We start from the raw sequence: 6,567 nt of genomic DNA, 5'->3' as shown, positions 1-6,567 counted from the left end.
GAAGGCAGAGGAATTCCAGATTGTAGAGGGCCCATAGGTTGAATAACCTTGTTGACAGCTCTTAGATCTGTCACCATTCTCCATTTTCCAGATTTCTTTTTAACAACAAATACAGGAGAATTCCAAGGGCTGGTTGATTCTTTGACATGGTGAGCATCTAATTGCTCCTGTACCAGCTGTTCTAAATCTTGTAGTTTGTCTTCTGTTAAAGGCCATTGTTTAATCCATATGGGTTTCTCAGTTAACCAGTTATTTTAAAGGCAAGGCCATTAGTACCTCTGAAGGTTTGCTAGTTGCTTTGTGTTCTTGTACAGCCCGAATGGTTGGTGACCTTTGCTTATAATATCTTATAAGATCCTTCCCACAAACATGAGTTTTTGGGACAACAGGAATGTTAACCTGGGTATTCCATTGCTGCAGCAGGTCATGACCCCATAAATTCACTACAATATTAGCTACATATGGCCTCAGCTTTCCTTTCTGTCCTTTTCTGGTCCTATGCATTCAACCCACCTCATGCTTTGCTTTACTTGAGATAGAAGGCAGGAAGTATAGGCGGGGTGACCAGGCAGGAAGTAGAGGTGGGGCAATGAGAACAGGAGATTCTGGTAAGAGGAAAGATTCAGTCTACAGTTGTCATCCAGATGCAGAGGAAGCAAGATGAGAATGCCTCACTGATAAAAGGTACCAAGCCATGTAGCTAACATAGACAAGAATAATGGGCTAATTTAAGATGTAAGAATTAATTAATAAGAAGCTTGAGCTACTAGGCCAACCAGTTTATAATTAATGTAGACCTCTGTGTATTACTTTGGGAATGAATGGCTGCAGGACTGGGTGGGATGGAAACCTCGGTTGACAGTATAAGATTTTTTTTTTGACTAGTTCAAGATTAGAGTTCAAAAATGGATCAGTTAATATTTAAGTTAAGATACTTGGTTGAGGGGCTAGAGAGATGGCTCAGAGGTTAAGAGCATTGTCTGCTCTTTCAAAGGCCCTGAGTTCAATTCCCAGCAACCACATGGTGGCTCACAACCATCTGTAATGGGGTTTGGTGCCCTCTTCTGGCCTGCAGGCATACATACAGACAGAATATTGTATACATAATAAATAAATAAATATTAAAAAAAAACAAAAAACAAAAAACAAAAACAAACAAAACAAAGATAGGTGGTTGAACAAAATTAATTTAAAAACTTTCGTTTTAAGAAATTGAACCTTTAAAAAACCAAAGACTTGAACCAACCGTTTAATTATGCACAGTGTGTTAAAATATTGAATAGATATTATTCCTGCCCAGACTTTTAAAAACCACTGCCAAGGCACACACATTTTCTCCCTCTCTCAAGCCTCTCCCCTGTACGCATGGATGCTGCTCACTTTGAGGCACCAGATTGCAAATGAGCGCCTTCTGTGGGCAGCCCCTGGGATTCTGCTCCCCCAGAGCAGGGTTCTGGCCCTTGGGTAATTTCACCACCTGCCTGATGCGGGGGTGAACATCGCGGACTTTTTCCAAAGGAGACTGGGACAGATTGCATCATCCCTCCTGGGCCTAATCCCACCTTCCAACAGTCCAACGGTCATTCACACCACCATCCAGACAGGTCAGTCTTGTTTTGCGCATTTTCCTCCAGAAGACTGCAGTAGACCTCCGGTGCTTTTCTGGAGGGCCAATAGAGTATCAGCCTTAGGTGGAACCAGGGACTTTGAGAAGTCCTCTGTGAGATCACCCAGGGCAACAGAGAGGAGCTAAAACACCTGCTTTTGTTGCTTTAGGGAAGTTCCTGGGGGAGGCCCTGCCCACTCTCCAGGTGAAATGGTATTTTCTCCCTGCTTCTTGTCCTGTGGACGCTGACCAGACTCCTCTGAGACATGGGGGCTGGCTCAGTTCTATCTGAAGTTGCCCTTCAGCAAGTGAGCAGGTCTGATAACCAAAGGCTTTTGTTATGCCTGTAGGTGTGAATCCTTCCTAGGCTCAGGACTCTAGAGCTTTCCCATCAAAAGGGGCCTGGGCCCATCTGGGGCTGCTACCCATGTCAAGAGGTTCCTGGGTGGGTTTTCTTGGGGTATGGGTCCAGGGCAGCTTGCAACAGGGCTACCAGCAGGGCCTAAGGAAGAGACAGGAGGGCTCACATGGATGAATCTGCTCACGAGAGCTTAGAACATGAGTGGAAAGTAAATCCCACCACCTTGGCACCCTCTGCCCTTTGTTCCGTTTGATAAAACTGCTTCACAGGTTCCCCAGAGTGGCGCCTGGCAGAGCTGAACGCCCCCTTCTGGTTCCCAGGCCGGGGTTAACCCAGCACTGAGGGACCTAGAAGCCCACCAAGAAGCAGCGAAGGGTGGGAGGAGAAAACAAACCCTAGCTGCCTGGAAAAGACAGGAAAAGAGTTGCACCACGTAGGTCCCTTAGAAGTTTCTAGTGCCCCACCTGGCAGAAGAGCCGGAGGCTGGTGGGCCTGTTTCGCCCAGCTTCCCCAGTGTAGCAACTGTGCAATTATTGGGAAAGCAGGGGATCTTTTCCCCCCCTTCCATTCTGCTCCCGCCCCTCCTCCTCCGTTTTTCTTCCAGGCATGGAATTATCTACTTTAGCAGTTCAAAAGACATTCCATCCCCATGACAGAAACAGAAACCTGCGGTGTTGGCATGCTGCAGCTCTGGCTCACTCTTACCGGGAGATTCGGGCAGTAAATCATCATGACTGAAAATTTAAAAGACCATTTCTTTAAATTTTAATGGCCTAGCTTTCTTACTTTGAAAGTGGCACTAACAACTCCCCTCACATTCCCCAGAGGCGCCCTCTCAGAAGGAACCAGCACTCAGTTTTATTCCTTTATATATTCGGGTGGGGGGAGGTCAAAGGGATCTTTTTATTTTATTTTCTGATACACGGAGGACTTGCTATGCAGACCAGACCGGCCTGAATTTGAGGCAGTCGGCCTACCTCAGTCTCCTGAGTGCTGGGATTACAGGTGTGATGGACCAAGTCCTTGGGATTCATTGTGAACTCTCTTTCAACTCTGTGTTTCTTACCCATTCCCTCAGATGATTTTAAAACAGTGGATGGATGGATGGGTGTCACCATGGCAACAGCCAGGCCTTTCATCCCAGCACTTGGGAGGCAGAGGCAGGTGGATCTCTGTGAGTTTGAGGCCAGACTGGTCTGTATAGTGAATTCTAGGACAGCCAGGGCTGTGTAGTGAGACCCTGTCTCAGAAGAAAATAATCAGACTAACAAACAAACAAGCAAAAAATACAAAACAAACAAAAAACAACACCACCACAAAAACCCCATCATGGCAAATACCTACCTTTTCTATTCCTGTTTGTCAGCTCACCTTCCTTTCTTCCAGAAGCCGTGGCGGACACATGTGGCCACTCCGGCTCACCGAGGTCTCATTTCAGCCTATGCCCAAGAATCTGGAATTAGATGCCCAGCACTGTTCTCCATAAAGTGCCGTCAACAGGAGACACCACACTAGATCAGGAGATAGATATTCTCCCCAAGAGAGCAGAGTATTTTCAAAACTTGAACCTATCTTTAAAGAAAGCATGTTCACTCCTTCCTAAATGTGCTACAATTTACGCTTGGGCTGGAGGATCGCTTCTGGATTTTTTAAAACTCCTGTGAGCTGGTTGTCTGATATATTGTCCACAGTTCCCTAGGCCCCACGGATCTGAGAGTTAAAGTCTATATTAGAGAGAAGTCCAGGGTCATGGAGATTCAAAGGCTTCTACAGGAAGCATGGTGGGAGAGAGAATGGGCCAATTACCAGCAAAGCCTGTGGTCTCCCTTGGAGAGGTTAAGGAGGGAAGCCAAGCCCTTTGAGCCCCTGTCATCTGTCGCGGGGCTTAATCAAGTTATCATACTGCCCTGCACCTCCCAGCCGAGGTCCCTCACTTGAACTTGGAGACAAAAAGTCCTAACAACAGATAGCAGGGGCTCTCCTGGGAGGCGGGATGAAAAGCACCTGTAACCTCATCCGCTTCCATCCAGTTCCTGCTGGGAGCCACCCAGGCAGCAGCCTGCTGACTTCAGAGCCGTTAGCCCAAGCGGGCCTAGGGAGGATGCCGTCCTGTGTTTGAAGAGAGTGAGGCAGATCAGACTCCACTGTAGGACAGAAGGCACAGTGTGGCCAGCAACCTAGAAACAAAGGTGGACACTGTTTCTCTTCTTCTCAATGTTGGTTCTTTATGGGCTGGTGTGCGACAATTCTCGGGGTGGCATGAAGGGAATGGGGTATCTCTGTAGAGAGGATGACAGGCAAGGAGGGCGCCAATGCATCATCAAAGCCAGACAATGTTCGGCTCCCCTAAGGTGCAGCTTCCTGCTTTGGGAAGTTCAAGGGTGTTACAGTTCACATGGGCTCTCCAGGATAGACAGAAAGGGAGTCTTAGGTCCCAGCTTGAGCGTTGGCTAGAGGTCCAGGAACTTCTTGATGCTTGACTTGAGGACACGGCACCACGGCTTTTCTGTTGTAGTTATTGGAAAATAAGAGGGTAATAACCAGGTTAAAACCTACTCTCAGAAAATGGCATAGGCCGAGCAGTAAATGAAAACCCTTGAAAATACATCGCTAGCAGCCCTGAAGCACCCCCAGTGTGGATGCTCTGTGAGGTCAGGTCAAGAAGAAGGATAAAGCGGAAGGAAAGTTCCCGGTTGGTTTAAGATTTCAATATAGCATCCTGAGAATAGTAAGCTCATCACTGGCCAGGGGCACCCTTCTCACTAGCAGGAAAAGCCAGAGGGGATGACTTAACACTGGGGGAAGGAGAAACTTGTTGGTCTGGTCAGATCAGCTTTCTGAGGCTTACAGGAAGTTGCACTATTTTTTTGTTTTGTTTTGTTTTTTTTGTTCTTCTTCAAGACAAGGTTTCTCTGGGTAACAGCCCTGGCCCCTGGCTGTCCTGGAACTCACTCTGTAGACAGGCTGGCCTTGAACTCACAGAGATTCTCCTGCCTCTGCCTGGGATTACAGGCATGTGCCACCCCTGCCTGACTTCATTTTTTTTTTTTAAGTGTGTTTTCTTCTGCTTCGGCTGTTTTTGGAAGCAGAGTGTCATGTATCCAAGGCTGGCGGAAACTTGCCGCATATGAAAGAATGACCTTAAACTTCAGCTCCTCGTGCCTCTGTCTACCAAGAACTGTGATTACATGCATGCCCCACCAGGCCCAGATCGGTTTTTTGTTTCTTAAAATCCCCCCCTCCCCACACACACCCATGTGTGTGCTTGTGTCTGTGAATGTCTGCAGGGGTAAGTGAAGTTATGCATGTTTCTGCTTGTATGTAAAGGCCAAAGCACAGCCTCAGCTGTCAGTGGTCTTCCTCCTGGGGGCACGGTCTCTCTCATTTCTCCACTTTCTACACCAGGCTAGCTGCCCTGGAAGCTGGGGGCGCTTCTCCGTCTTTCCACAGGAGCTGGGGTTATACTCACTACTGTGCCTGGCTGTTATATGGGTTTGACCTCAGGTCCTCATGCCTGACCACAAGGGCCTTACTCACTGAGCCATCTCCTCAGCCCCTTCTTATTTGCTGAGGCAGTCTTACCACGAATATAGCCCACGTTGGGCCCGAGGCATGCTCTCCCTGCCTTAGCGCTCTGAAGCCGGGAGAATAGCCGTGCACCATCACATCGGGCACACATTGTACTGAGCATAAGATGTGGGCGGCCCCATGGGACCACAGAGTGTGTGTGGGAACCAGAGGTCAGTCTTGTGCGGTGACTTCTCTCCTTCCACTTTTACGTGGGTTACAGGGAGCAAACTTGGCACGAGGTGGTGCAGCAAGCTCCTTTACACGGTGAACCATCTTGCCTGTCCTCCTTTTGCATTTTGGTAAGAAGCTCATGATAAAAAAAAAAAAAACCCAGATGGAGAACTGGTCACTCCACCGCTACTTCTCTTCTTGCCCTTCAGACAATGTTGATTTATGTTTTAGCTGCTAACTTCGTTGGTGGTTGCAGCCTGTTTCCTTAGGTAGGGTGTACTCTGTCTTCTTACCTCCCCAGAGGAGTATTAGAGTCCATTGGTTCAGGAGAGAGAGAGTGTTTTGTGGTTGGGATGGTCTTGCCCTCCAAGGTTCCATGTTGTGTTACTACTGCCTTTGAGGCAATGGAAGAAAAGAGAACTTTTCCATGTCTATTCATTTATTTTGTTGAAATCCAATTTTGGTTTTTCTTTTCAATCTGAGTGACTGGTACAATGTAGCCCACAATTTAAAAGTCATGTAAATGCTGGTCAGAGAAATGGAACCACGAGGGGCCTTCTATAACACGCCTGTGTACATTATAGAGGTTAACACATGCAGTTATGGACCTGGGGGAGAAGAAGCTGGGGAAGCAGAGGAGGCTTTCAGTTCAGATGCAGAGGTCTGAGGATGGGGGAGGGGCTATCTGGGCATCGATGGTGTAAGCCTGATCCATATCCAAAGGCCCACACCAGGAGAGCCAACGCCTGGGATGTCTCAGCTCTAGAGGGGAAAGAGTGCCTTCCTTCTACATGTGGTTCTGTCCGGGTCCTCAATGGCGTGGAGGATGCCTAGCACACAGTAGGGGTGTTTCCACTAA

Source organism: Microtus ochrogaster, chromosome 2 (assembly GCF_000317375.1).
Source record: "Microtus ochrogaster isolate Prairie Vole_2 chromosome 2, MicOch1.0, whole genome shotgun sequence".
NCBI lineage: Eukaryota > Metazoa > Chordata > Mammalia > Rodentia > Cricetidae > Microtus > Microtus ochrogaster.
Note: the sequence above shows the minus strand (reverse complement) of the source record.